Source organism: Cherax quadricarinatus, chromosome 37 (assembly GCF_038502225.1).
Source record: "Cherax quadricarinatus isolate ZL_2023a chromosome 37, ASM3850222v1, whole genome shotgun sequence".
Taxonomy (NCBI): domain Eukaryota; kingdom Metazoa; phylum Arthropoda; class Malacostraca; order Decapoda; family Parastacidae; genus Cherax; species Cherax quadricarinatus.
In genome coordinates, this window is record NC_091328.1 from 3,090,672 (window position 1) to 3,105,990 (window position 15,319).

Here is a 15,319-nt window from a genome sequence, read left to right on the forward strand (position 1 = left end):
AAAAAAAAAAAACTTAAAATGGCCAAAATTCAGTGGATAAATTGTACCTCTAACTTCTTTTATTGAATGTTTTTTTTTTTTGCAGCATTTCTGCAAACTGAGTGTACTATATTAGGAATACAATAAAGTGATTTTTTTTTTTTTTGCTATTTTTCAATATTCTGATTAATAAATACACAGACAATTCCCCAAATTAGTCTTGTATTGAGGGTTTACTCAAATTTATGCAAGTTTTCTAAGAATTTACATAATCTATTTGCTAGTATTTCCTACAGTCAGTTGTATGGGAAACTGTACTGTACATTCACCATATTTATATAGTTTCTGCCCTTCAGTGGCAATGCCTTGACACCAATAATTGTAGGTATCTTATCTTTCCTTGGATCAAAACTGATGCCCTCCCATTCCCCAGGCACTGTATGACCAACAAAGAGTTCAGCATTTAACCATATATGCGATAAAATATATTTCAAAGACCAGCAAAAACAGACGAAGTAGAGTACACGATGCTCAGAATCATTCCTTTCAGTATCAAATAACAGGAGGGTGGAGAGTATGGGTTTTGCTTTTATTACTAGTACACAAGTAACCCGCACATAGAAGAGAGGAGCTTATGATGACATTTCGGTCTGACTTGGACCATTTACAAAGCCACATTAACAGAAAGGAAAGGAGGGAGTATATATAGGCCGGCAGACAGGGACAGGACAAGAGAGGTAGTAGTAGTGGAGTCAGTCAAATACTAAGAAAAAGGAGCACTGCAAGGGAGCTAGGGACCCACTCCTACCCTCTGTGGACCCCTAGCTTCCTTGCAGTGCTCCTCTTTCTTAGTATTTGACTGACTCCACTACTACTACCACCTCTCTTATCCTGTCCTTGTCTGCTGGCCTATATATACTCCCTCCTTCTCCTTTCTGTTAATGTGCCTTTGTAAATGATTGAAGTTGGACCGAAACGTCATCGTAAGCTCCTCTCCTCTGTATGCATTGTTCCAGTCACAGTATTGTGCATTTTTTTGTTACTAGTATTTTTCCTGATGTATAATTGCCTTATGTAGTAATCTAATTTGAGAGAGAATTCTGTAAGATGACAAAGTGTCACAAGGCAACTGATTTCTGTACATTTCAAAAGAGGTACCCTGCTGCTGCTGCCATCAGTGTGGGGGCTCTTAACTCAAGGAAGTAGATCTGTTCTACCCTTGAACCCCTCGAAGGAAGTTCCTTGATGCTGATGAAGGGCTCTTGCTCCAAGGAATTGAACTTGTCCTCTCCTTCCGTGGATCTAACATGATTGCCTCTCATTCCCAATGCGTTGTGTGACCCCCCACAGGTCTATTTCGTCCACTCATTATAATTATTATTACATTTCAGAGGAGCACTGAACCCTTAGGGGTCATACAACACACTGGGAATGAGAGGGAATCTGGGTAAATACAGTGGAACCTCGGCTAACGAATTTAATCTGTTCCTTGACCTTGTTTGTATCCTGAGTCAGTTTTCCTCATTTAAATTAATTGAAATGCAATTAATTCATTCCAGCCTCTCGGGAGGCATGACAAAATAATGCTAATGTCAACTCTGCGGCTTAGTTATCTATCACAATTCATCTAATATGACATAAACAATATTAATAACATAGAAACATGATATATACTCTAGAATGAATAAAATAGGCCATAATATGGCAAGTGAAGGCGGCAGCGGCAGAAAGCATCCGCCGTTTACTCTCCCACTCTAGTATCTTCCCAGTCCATAGCCCCACACCTAGCTTGTGTTTATGATTATTATTATTATAATCAAAAAGTTATTTATGATTAGTGGTGAGGTTGTCACATATGTAACCACAGGTGTGGTCAAGACAGATGTATATATAGGTGAAGACATGATCACTGTGGCCACAGTGGTGGTGGCGGCGGCGGCATGCTGCCCCACTGTGCTGCTTCCTTCTTCGTTTCTCTAGCTTTTTTTCATAGTTTCTAATCGCTTCCTGAGCTTCTTGCTGATTGTACGCAAATACTGTCTCTTGACCAAACGACGGTTTGTATCCTGAAAAATTCGTGTGGTGGGGCGTTTGAAAGCCGAGGTTCCACTATACAGGGAAGGGGAGGATAAGTACAGTTATTTGGATCAAGAGCCCCTTACCAGCATCAACACACTTTCCTGGAGAAGTCACATTTCTCTCAATAGCTTATTAATTTCCTCTGTAAGGGCCTTTACCTGGATCAGGAACAGTCCTGATCCTTGGGACACAATGTTCATAATCACCACTTATCCTGATACTTTCACACTATCAATCTGTTTTTTAATTATTATGAGGAGCATTAAGCCTGTAGGGATTTTTCACTACCTTTGGGGAAAGATGGAAGGCATTCAGGCTTAATTCAGGATACTGGAGCATGATCCAATTCTCTAGATCAACAGCCCTTCACCAGCATCAAGGACCCTCTCTTAAGGGGAATGTTCTTTAATAATCTGTGATCTACTTTACCATTCTTTCTTATACCTGTGCTGGCTATTCAATTTGAATTGGTCTGTGATTAAGCATAACATTTTATATCTGCATTTTACTAAGACTATGATAGGAATTTGCACCAGATTAATTTATTTTCAGAACATGCTAAACCCCTAAATGTAATAGAGCATTGCACATCAAAAGTGAAAGAAACAGCAATTGAGGAAGAGGTGGAAGAACATTAGTTATAAATCTGGGGTTACAAATTGACATTGTATAACCTATATATGACCCATAAGGGTTATATGCAGGTTATACAGCAACCAGAGAAAGTCAGTAAAAAAAGTGAGACTAAGAGAAGACGAACACAGCAAGCATGTCAGGGAGTTGGAGGAAGACATCTGATACAAAGTTGGCATGCTCTCTAACAAATGCAAAAGTGATGATGGCCTCTCATGATAAACTGATAATCTTCTCTGAAAAACAGAAATTTTAGACGAATGTGAAGAAATCAGAAGAGTGATCATTGAAAGGATTCTTGTTTTTCACAATCTACACAGTGCTGTATGACCCTTTGGGTTTAGTGCTTAGTTTCGATAATCACAATCTACAGAAACAGTCTTAGTTGAGCAAAATTAACTGGACACCAAAATATCTGGACTTTATCCTTAAGTGCTGAAGCTTAGGGTAACAGTGCTGAATAGTATACAATGAATCATTCACACTAAAATCAATTGGCCTATGGAAATTATTATAAGAATAATAATAATTGATGTCTATAGGATAACTGATTTTTGTGATGATGGTTTATTGTAATACGCTTAGATTTCAGTACTATTCATCAGCAAATTTAGCTATTTTTGCCTAGTAAATTCACATTTGCTCTAGAATGTTCTGTCAACTGTGAACAGTGAGGATCCTCTTATTGATCACCTTTCTGATTTCTTTACATTTGTGTAAAATATCTGTTGCTTGTTGAGGAGGGAGTGTCAGATTATCCTGACAATCCAGAATCACTGTGGGTGAAATTATCTGCCCATTTCTATACTTCACATCTCTCTTTTTTTATATACAGTACAGTACATGAAGGTGGGAAGTACAGTGCCTGCACTCTGAAAGACGGGGTGGGGATGTTACAGTTTGGAGGGACATCTGAACTGGCAAGACAATGACCGACAGTAAAGGTGTTTGCTTCGTCAGGTCACCCAACCTCAGTTGGAGAAAGGCAGAGTATTAAAAGGAAATAATAACCATCTCTGAAAATTGCTAATGTCCCTAGTGGATGAAGTGTCCTCTTAATGAAATGTCAAATGCACATTATATCTTGTTAACTTGTCTGTATATTCTACCATAGATATACTGTATATACTTGCACGGAGTACAAAGGTGATCGAACAAGTGTCTACTGGACTTCATCCCCAGGAAGTGCAAGATCATACAGTTCAGGGAAGGAAAAAGACCTAAGGCAGAGTATAGGAGGAAAAACTTGAAATATTGAAGGACCTGGAAGAAAACTGTGGATTATTATCCTGTAAGTGTTAATAACTCAGGATAACTCAAGAAAGTCAAGTGGTGTGACATTTCCATTGGTATCCTTAGGTCATTTCTCTAAGTACAGTACCTGACTAACTTCTGCTTATCTACTACTAACTAAACAGGGGCAGCATGTGTTAGGGAACCTGCCCATACATTTTGTCCTAATCAGGACTGAACCAGAGTCCAGCATCACACATCATACCTAAAAGCCACCTGTCAAAGTCAACTGATTATTATTATTATTGTGATCATAACTAAGCACTAAACCCACAAGGGTCATACAGCCAGAGTCGACTGAACCTACTTAAAACTGTTGCTCATCTTTCTTGGGGAGCTGATAAAGCAATTCCTCCTTGCCTACATTGTCATAATCTTGTCTAAATTAGACTACAGCCTTTCCTCTACTACTCTTTCTAAACTTAATCCCATTCATCATCAAGGTTTACTTTCATATCAAGGGATTTTCGATCATTTCCTGACACGTGTGTGTATATGAATACAAACATCCTGTCTTTACAATCCTCACAAGATACCCATTGTTTCCTCTATTTTGTCCCCTTCCATAACTGTCTGACATCAGTGACATACTACTGTATAGAAAGCCCCTTGTTATGCAGAGCATTTTGGGCATATTAGGTCAAACCACAGTACAAGTGGGGCTCGAACTCATGGCAAGTGAGTTGTAAAACTCCAGGCCAGTGAGTAACCCACTGGGCCAGCTGGCTACAATAAGATTCATCCAACTAGGTATATGTATACACCATAGGGAGGTTAGCATAGGCCACCACTGTGACCACAAATGCAACTTTTTACAGATGAATCTGCCATGGGTCTGAACCCCACCCATACCCTGGTTCGTTTGCAGTTGTGTTACTGCAATTTTTTAAGTCAAATTAAATCAGTTTTGTCCCAGGATGCAGCCCACACCAGTCGATTAACACACATGTATCTATTTTACTGATAGGTGGACATGGACAGCAGGTGTCTTAAGGAAACACATCCTAATGTTTCCACCCGTGCTGGGGATCCATCCCTGGACCTCAGTGTGAGAACTGAGTGCACTAGTAATCGAGCTACAGGACACCTTGGGAAGTTTTGATGATTCATGTTTGCTCTTCCCCACTTTCGTTCTCAAAAACTCCTTTGCCTCTCACATATGCACACTCTTTATTGAATACTTTCAGAGTGAATCTCATGATTTAGCCATCTACACTGATGGTTCTAAATAGTCACCCAGCATTTTCACAGCAGAGTTGTATCCAGTTCTCTGTTGTTACACATGTTGTGGCCATATCCACATCATCACAATATTATTATAATCAAAACTAAGCACTAAATCCACAAGGGTCATACAGAACTGCCACCTCATTATAGTATTCCTTGTTTCTAACTACTGAAGTGCATTGCAGGCTATCCAGAAATTTATCTCCCCTTCATCTCGTCATCTATCATATACAAACTTTGGTTATGTGTCATTTGTAGTAGGCACATAATTATAATCAAAACTAAGCACTAAACTCACAAGAGCCATACAGCTAGTATGGCCCTTCAATATCTATAAATTGGCTGGCAGCAATGCTGGTTAAAGAGTTACAAACAAATCCTGACCATCTTCCTATTGCTGATGAGTTTGGGAAACTACATTCTCACAATTATGAATCAAGACACTTGATATACATATGGATTCCAAGTGGAGAAATGCCCGGTACCTCTCTGCTAGCACTGCCAGGCCACACTGTCAATTCACCCTATCTAAATACATTGTCCTATCTATCAGTGAATCCACAGGATTCACTACTGACATTACAATGCCCTAACAGAAACTGATCTTACTGAAAGTCCCTTCTTTAATGCAGACTCGCTAACTTTTTTAATGGAACCTAACCTATTGCACCAACTATGACCAATTTTAAACTTCCACTGACCCTCATCCCACCTCTACTAGCCCCTGCCATTCGAAACCCCAACCCACAGCACTGTATAACCCATATGGGTTTAGCATACAGAATAGAATAATATTTATTGAGAGTCAAAATGACCTACTACAGCCATCTTGTTTAGTTAAGGGTTAACATAATAACAAACTTCCTGCCAGAGGCACACATCTGTGCACAACAGAAGCAACACACGTGAAGCTACCAAACCTAAGAACTCACTTCAACATTTTGACCAAGAAAACTTAATACATATGGCATATGTTTGTGTAATCTTTTACCTTCTGCACCAGAATACAGTCCCACACACCTGCAGCACCAGTATATGACCCCCATACCTGCAGCACTAGTACACAGCCCCCACACACCTGCAGCACCAGTATATGGCCCCCATACCTGCAGCACTAGTACACAGCCCCCACACACCTGCAGCACCAGTATATGGCCCCCATACCTGCAGCACTAGTACACAGCCCCCACACACCTGCAGCACCAGTATATGGCCCCCATACCTGCAGCACTAGTACACAGCCCCCACACACCTGCAGCACCAGTATATAGCCCCCATACCTGCAGCACCAGTATACAGCTCCCACAAACCTGCAGCATTAGTATACAGCCCCACACACCTGCAGCACCAGTATACAGCCCACACACACTTGCAGCACCAGTATACAGCCCCCACACACACTTGCAGCACCAGTACACAGCCCACACACAAATGCAGCACCAGTATACAGCCCCCACACACACCTGCACCATCAGTATACAGCCCCCACACACCTGCACCATCAGTATACAGCCCCCACACACACCTGCACCATCAGTATACAGCCCCCACACACCCACAGCACCAGGATACAGTCCCCACACACCTGCAGCACCAGGATACAGCCTCAATACACCTGCAGCACCAGTATACAAACCAGACACCTGCAGCATCAGTATACAGCCCCCACACCTGCAGCAGCAGCATTCACTCCACACACACCTGCAGCAACAGTATACAGCCCCCACACACCTGAAGCACCAGTATACAGCCCCCACACACCTGCAGCACCATTATACAGCCCATACACACCTGCAGCACCCGCATACAGTGCAGACACCTGGAGCATCAGCATACAGTACACACACCTGCAGCACCAGCACACAGCCCACACACATCTGCAGCACCAGCATACAGCCCACAAACACCTGCAGCACCAGCATACAGCCCACACACACCTGCAGCACCATTTACAGCCCCCACACACCTGCAGCACCATTATACAGCCCACACACGCCTCCAGCACCAGAATGCAGATCACAAATGCGGCACTAGCGTACAGTGCACACACCTGGAGCATCAGCATACAGTCCACACACCTGCAGCACACAGCCCACACACACTTGCAGCACTAGCATACTGCCCACAGACACCTGCAGTACCAGTATACAGCCCCCAAACACCAGCAGCACAAGCATACAGAACACACACTTGCAGCATCAGCATACACCCTACACACACCTGCAGCAACAGCATGCAGTCCACACACACCTGCAGCACCAGCATACAGCCTACACACCTGCAGCACCAGTAAACTGCCCGCACTCAGCATCGGCATATATCCTCCACACCTGCAGCACCAGCATACAGCCTACACACCTGCAGCACCAGCATACAGCCCACAGACACCTGCAGTACCAGTAAACAGCCCCCAAACACCAGCAGCACAAGCATACAGAACACACACACTTGCAGCATCAGCATACACCCCACACACACCTGCAGCAACAGCACGCAGTCCACACACACCTGCAGCACCAGCATACAGCCCCCACACATCTGAAGCACCAGCATACAGCCCACACACAACTGCAGTACCAGTTTACAGCCCACACACACCTGCAGCACCAGTATACAGCCCCCACACACCTGCAGCACCAGTATACAGCCTCCACACACCTGCAGCACCAGTTTACAGCCCACACACACCTCCAGCACCAGAATACAAATCACAAGTGCGGCACTAGCATACACCCCACACACCTGCAGCATCAGCATACAGTCCACACACCTACAGCACTACCATACAGCCCACACACACCTGCAGCACCAGCATACAGCCCCCACACACCTGAAGCACCAGCATACAGCCCAAACGCACCTGCAGCACCAGCATACACCCCCACACACCTGCAGCATCAGCATGCAACCCCCACACACCTGAAGCACCAGCATTCAGCATCTACACACCTGCAGCACCAGCATACAGCCTTCTAACACCTGAATCACCAGTATACAGCCCCCACACACCTGCAGCACCGGTATACAACCCACACATCTACGGCACCAGTATACAGGTCACACCTGCAGCACTGGAATACAGCCCACACTCACCTGCAGCACCAGCATATAGTCCACACACACCTGCAGCAAAAACATACAGCCCCCACACACTTGCAGCATCAGTATTCAGTCCACATTGAATACTTCAGAGTATAAAACAAATTCCAGCCACACAACAGAGCGAAAAACTAACATCAAAGACCTGGGAGTGATCATGTCGGAGGATCTCACCTTCAAGGACCATAACATTGTATCAATCGCATCTGCTAGAAAAATGACAGGACGGATATCACCAGTATACAGCCCGAACACACCTGCAGCACCAGTATACAGTACACACACACCTGCAGCACCAGTACACAGCCCCCACACACCTGCAGCACCAGTATACTGCCCCCACACTGCAGCATTGGTATACAGCCCCACACACCTGCAGCATAAGCATATAGTCCCAACGCACCTGCAGCACCAGTATACAAACCGCACACACCTGCAGCACCATAATACAGCCCACACCTGCGGCACTAGCATACAGCCCATACACACCTGAAGCACCAGCATACAGCCCCCCACACCAGCATACAGCCCTCACACACCTGCAGCACCAGCATACAGCCCCCACACACCTGAAGCACCAGCATACAGCCCAAACGCACCTGCAGCACCAGCATACACCCCCACACACCTGCAGCATCAGCATACAACCCCCGCACACCTGAAGCACCAGCATTCAGCATCTACACACCTGCAGCACCAGCATACAGCCTTCTAACACCTGAAGCACCAGTATACAGCCCCCACACACCTGCAGCACCGGTATACAACCCACACATCTACGGCACCAGTATACAGGTCACACCTGCAGCACTAGTATACAGCCCCCACACACCTGCAGCACAAGTATACAGCCCATAGACACCTGCATCATCGGCATATATCCTCCATACAATTGCAGCACAGCATGCAGCCCCCACACACCTGCAGCACCAGCATATAGCCCGCACACACTTGCAGCACCAGCATACAGGTCCCACACACAGTTGCAGCACCAGTATACAGCACCAACACACCTGCAGTACCAGCATACAGCCCACACACCCCAGCAGCACCAGCATACAGCCCACACACCTGCAGCATCAGCATACAGCCCTCACACACCTGCAGCACCAGCAAACCGCCCACACACACCTGCAGCACCAGCATACAGCCCCCACACACCAGCAGCAAAAACATTCAGCCCACACACCTGCAGCATCAGCATACAGCCCACACACACCTACAGCACCAGCATACAGTCCGCATATGCCTGCAGCTCCAGCATACAGCTTACACACACCTGCAGCAACAACATACAGCCCCCACATACCTGCAGCTCCAGCATACAGCTCCCACACACCTGTAGCACCAGCATACAGCTCCCACACACCTGCAGCACTACCGTAGCCCCCGCACACTTGCAGCACCAGCATACAGCTCCCACACACCTGAAACACCAGCATACAGCCCACACACAGCTGCAGTACCAGCATGCAGTTCCCACACACCTGCAGCATGCAGCCCCCACACACCTACAGCACCAACATACAGCCCCCACACTCCTGCAGCAGCAGCATATAGCCCCCACACACCTGCAGCACCAACATACAGCCCCCACACACGTGCAGCAACAACATACAGTCCCCACACACCTGCAGCACCAGCATGCAGCTCCCACACACCTGCAGCACAAACATACAGCCCCCAAACATCTGCAGTACCAGCATGCAGATCCCACACACCAGCAGCACATGCATACAGCCCCCACACAGCTGCAGCACCAGCATACAGCTCCAACGCACCTGCAGCACATGCATACAGCCCCCACACAGCTGCAGCACCAGCATACAGCCCCCACACAACTGCAGCACCAGCATACAGCTCCCACACACCTGAAATACCAGCATGCAGCCAACACACAGCTGCACCACCAGGATACAGCCCCCACACACCTGCAGCATTAGTATATAGCCCCACTCACCTGCAGCACCAGTATACAGCCCACACACACCTGCAGCACCAGTACACAGCCCACACACAACTGAAGCACCAGTGCACAGCCCACACACAACTGCAGGACCAGTATATAGCCCCCACACGCACCTGCACCATCAGTATACAGTCCCCACACCTGCAGCACAAGGATACAGCCCCCACACACCTGCAGCACCAGGATACAGCCCCAACACACCTGCAGCATCAGTATAAAAACCACACACACTTGCAGCAACAGTATACAGCCCCCACACACCCGAAGCACCAGTATACAGCCCCCACCCACCTGCAGCACCAGGATACAGCCCCAACACACCTGCAGCACCAGTATAAAAACCACACACACCTGAAGCATCAGTATACAGCCCCCACACCTGCAGCAGCAGCATTCACCCCAAACACACCTGAAGCAACAGTATACAGCCCGCACACACCCGAAGCACCAGTATACAGCCCCCACACACCTGCAGCACCAGTATACAGCCCACACACACCTGCAGCACCCGCATACAGCGCACACACCTGGAGCATCAACATACAGTCCACACACCTGCAGCACCAGCATACAGCCCACACACATCTGCAGCACCAGCATACAGCCCACAAACACCTGCAGCACCAGCATACAGCCCCAACACACCTGCAGCACCAGTATACAGTCCCCACACATCTGCAACACCAGTAAACAGCCCGGACTCACCTACAGCATCGGCATATATCCTCCACACACTTGCAGCACTAGCATACAGCCGCCACACATCTGCAGCACCAGCATACAGAACACACATACTTGCAGCATCAGCATACACCCCACACACACCTGCAGCACCAGCATGCAGTCCACACACACCTGCAGCACCATCATACAACCTAAACACCTGCTGCACCAGCATACAGCCCCCACACATCTGAAGCATGAGCATACAGCCCACATACAACTGCAGTACCAGTATGCAGCCAACACACACCTGCAGCACCAGCATACAGCCCACACACACACCTGCAGCACCAGTATACAGCCCCCAAACACCTGCAGCACCAGTATACAGCCCACGCACACCTGCAGCATCAGTATACAGCCCCCAAACACTTGCAGCACCAGCATACAGCCCACACACACACCTGCAGCACCAGTATACAGCCCCGAAACACCTGCAGCACCAGTATACAGCCCACTCACACCTGCAGCACCAGTAAACAGTCCACACACCTGCAGCATCAGCATACAGTTCACACACACCTGCAGCACTAGCATACAGCCCACACACACCTGCAGCACCAGCATACAGCCCACGCCCACCTGCAGCACCAGCATACAGCCCATACACACCTGAAGCACCTGCATACAGCCCCCACACATAGTTGCAGCACCAGTATACAGACCCAACACACCTGTAGCACCAGAATACAGCCCACACACCCCAGCAGCACCAGCAAACAGCCACCACACACAGTTGCTGCACCAGTATACAGCCCCAACGCACCTGCAGCATCAGTATACAGCCCCCACACACCTGCAGCACCAGCATACAGCCCACACACAGCTGCAACACCGGCATGCTGCCTCCGCACACCTGTAGCAACAGCATAATGCTCCCACACACCTGTAGCATCAGCGCACAGTCCCCACACACCTGCAGCACCAGCATACAGCCCCCACACACCTGCAGCACCAGCATACAGCCCCCGCACACATGCAGCACCAGCATACAGCCCCCACACACCTGCAACACTAACATACAGCCCCCACACACCTGCACCACTAGCATACAGACCACACACATCTGCAACACCATCATGGAGCCCCCACATACCTGCAGAACCAGCATCTAGCCCACACACACATGAAGCACCAGCATACAGCCTCCACACACCCGCAGTACCAGCATACAGCCCACACGCACAAGCAGCCCCCAGCATACAGCCCACACACCTGCAGCATCAGCATACAGTCCACACACACCTGCCGGACCAGCTTACAGCCCACACGCACGTCCTGCACCAGAATACTGCCCCCACACACCTGCAATACCAACATACAGCTCTCACTCACTTGCAGCTCGCATAACCCTTACACACCTGAAGCACCAGCATACAACCCCCACACACCTGAAGAAGCAGCATACAACCCAAACACACATGCAGCACCTGCATACAGCCCCTACACACCTGCAACAGCAACATACTGCCCACACACTCCTGCAGCAGTAGCATACTTCACACAAACATCTGCAGCATGAGCATACAGCCTCCTCACCCCTGTACCACCAGCATACAGCCCGCACACACCTGCAGCACCAGTATACAGCCCGCACACACCTGCAGCACCAGTATACAGCCCCCACACACCTGCAGCACCAGCATACAGCCCCAACACACCTGCAGCACCAGAGTACAGCTCACACACCCCAGCAGCACCAGCAAACAGCCCCCACACACCTGCAGCACCAGCATACAGCCCCCACACACCTGCAGCACCAGCATACAGCCCACACACACCTGCAGCACCAGCATACAGCTCCCACACACCTGCAGCACCAGCATACAGCCTCCACACACCTGCAGCACCAGCATACAGCTCCCACACACCTGCAGCACCAGCATATAGCCCCCACACACCTGCAGCACCAGCATACAGCTCCCACACACCTGCAGCACCAGCATACAGCTCCCGCACACCTGCAGCACCAGCATACAGCTCCCACACACCTGCAGCACCAGCATATAGCCCCCACACACCTGCAGCACCAGCATACAGCTCCCACACACCTGCAGCACCAGCATACAGCTCCCACACACCTGCAGCACCAGCATACAGCTCCCACACACCTGCAGCACCAGCATATAGCCCCCACACACCTGAAGCACCAGCATAGAGCCCCCACAGAGCTGCAACATTAGCATGCAGATCTGACACACCTGCAGCACCAGCATACAGCCTCCACACGTCTGCAGCACCAGCATACAGCCCCACACATCTGAAGTATCAGTATACAGCCTCCACACACCTGCAGCACCAACATACAGCCCCCACACACCTGCAGCACCAGCATACAGCCCTCATACATCTGTAGCACCAGGATACAGCTCTCACAAACCTGCAGCACTAGGATACAGCCCCCACACACCTGAAACACCAGCATATAGCCCACACCTGAAGCACCAGTATACAACCCAAACACACATGCAGCACCAGCATACAGCCCCCACACACCTGCAGCAGCAACATACAGCCCACACACACCTGCACCAGCAGCATACTTCGCACACACATTTGCAGCACCAGCTTACAGCCCACACATACCTGAAGCACCAGTATACAGCCTCCTCACCCCTGTATCACCAGCATACAGCCCATACACACCTGCAGCACCAGTATACAGCCACCACACACCTCCAGCACCAGCATGCAGCCCACACACACCTGCAGCACCAGCTTACAGCCCCCACACACCTGCAGCACCAGCATACAGCCCCCACACACCTGCAGCACCAGCATACAGCCCACACACACCTGCAGCACCAGCATACAGCTCCCACACACCTGCAGCACCAGCATATAGCCCCCACACACCTGCCGGACCAGCTTACAGCCCACACGCACGTCCTGCACCAGAATACTGCCCCCACACACCTGCAATACCAACATACAGCTCTCACTCACTTGCAGCTCGCATAACCCTTACACACCTGAAGCACCAGCATACAACCCCCACACACCTGAAGAAGCAGCATACAACCCAAACACACATGCAGCACCTGCATACAGCCCCTACACACCTGCAACAGCAACATACTGCCCACACACTCCTGCAGCAGTAGCATACTTCACACAAACATCTGCAGCATGAGCATACAGCCTCCTCACCCCTGTACCACCAGCATACAGCCCGCACACACCTGCAGCACCAGTATACAGCCCGCACACACCTGCAGCACCAGTATACAGCCCCCACACACCTGCAGCACCAGCATACAGCCCCAACACACCTGCAGCACCAGAGTACAGCTCACACACCCCAGCAGCACCAGCAAACAGCCCCCACACACCTGCAGCACCAGCATACAGCCCCCACACACCTGCAGCACCAGCATACAGCCCACACACACCTGCAGCACCAGCATACAGCTCCCACACACCTGCAGCACCAGCATACAGCCTCCACACACCTGCAGCACCAGCATACAGCTCCCACACACCTGCAGCACCAGCATATAGCCCCCACACACCTGCAGCACCAGCATACAGCTCCCACACACCTGCAGCACCAGCATACAGCTCCCGCACACCTGCAGCACCAGCATACAGCTCCCACACACCTGCAGCACCAGCATATAGCCCCCACACACCTGCAGCACCAGCATACAGCTCCCACACACCTGCAGCACCAGCATACAGCTCCCACACACCTGCAGCACCAGCATACAGCTCCCACACACCTGCAGCACCAGCATATAGCCCCCACACACCTGAAGCACCAGCATAGAGCCCCCACAGAGCTGCAACATTAGCATGCAGATCTGACACACCTGCAGCACCAGCATACAGCCTCCACACGTCTGCAGCACCAGCATACAGCCCCACACATCTGAAGTATCAGTATACAGCCTCCACACACCTGCAGCACCAACATACAGCCCCCACACACCTGCAGCACCAGCATACAGCCCTCATACATCTGTAGCACCAGGATACAGCTCTCACAAACCTGCAGCACTAGGATACAGCCCCCACACACCTGAAACACCAGCATATAGCCCACACCTGAAGCACCAGTATACAACCCAAACACACATGCAGCACCAGCATACAGCCCCCACACACCTGCAGCAGCAACATACAGCCCACACACACCTGCACCAGCAGCATACTTCGCACACACATTTGCAGCACCAGCTTACAGCCCACACATACCTGAAGCACCAGTATACAGCCTCCTCACCCCTGTATCACCAGCATACAGCCCATACACACCTGCAGCACCAGTATACAGCCACCACACACCTCCAGCACCAGCATGCAGCCCACACACAC

General features: G+C 49.4%; 1 long non-coding RNA gene across 2 annotated transcripts in view; it reads right to left on the minus strand.

Annotated features, from left to right (window-relative positions):
• The window catches only part of LOC138853686 (uncharacterized), a 307,328-nt gene that overhangs the window by 5,524 nt on the left and 286,485 nt on the right, over positions 1 to 15,319 (minus strand). The window lies entirely within an intron of this gene.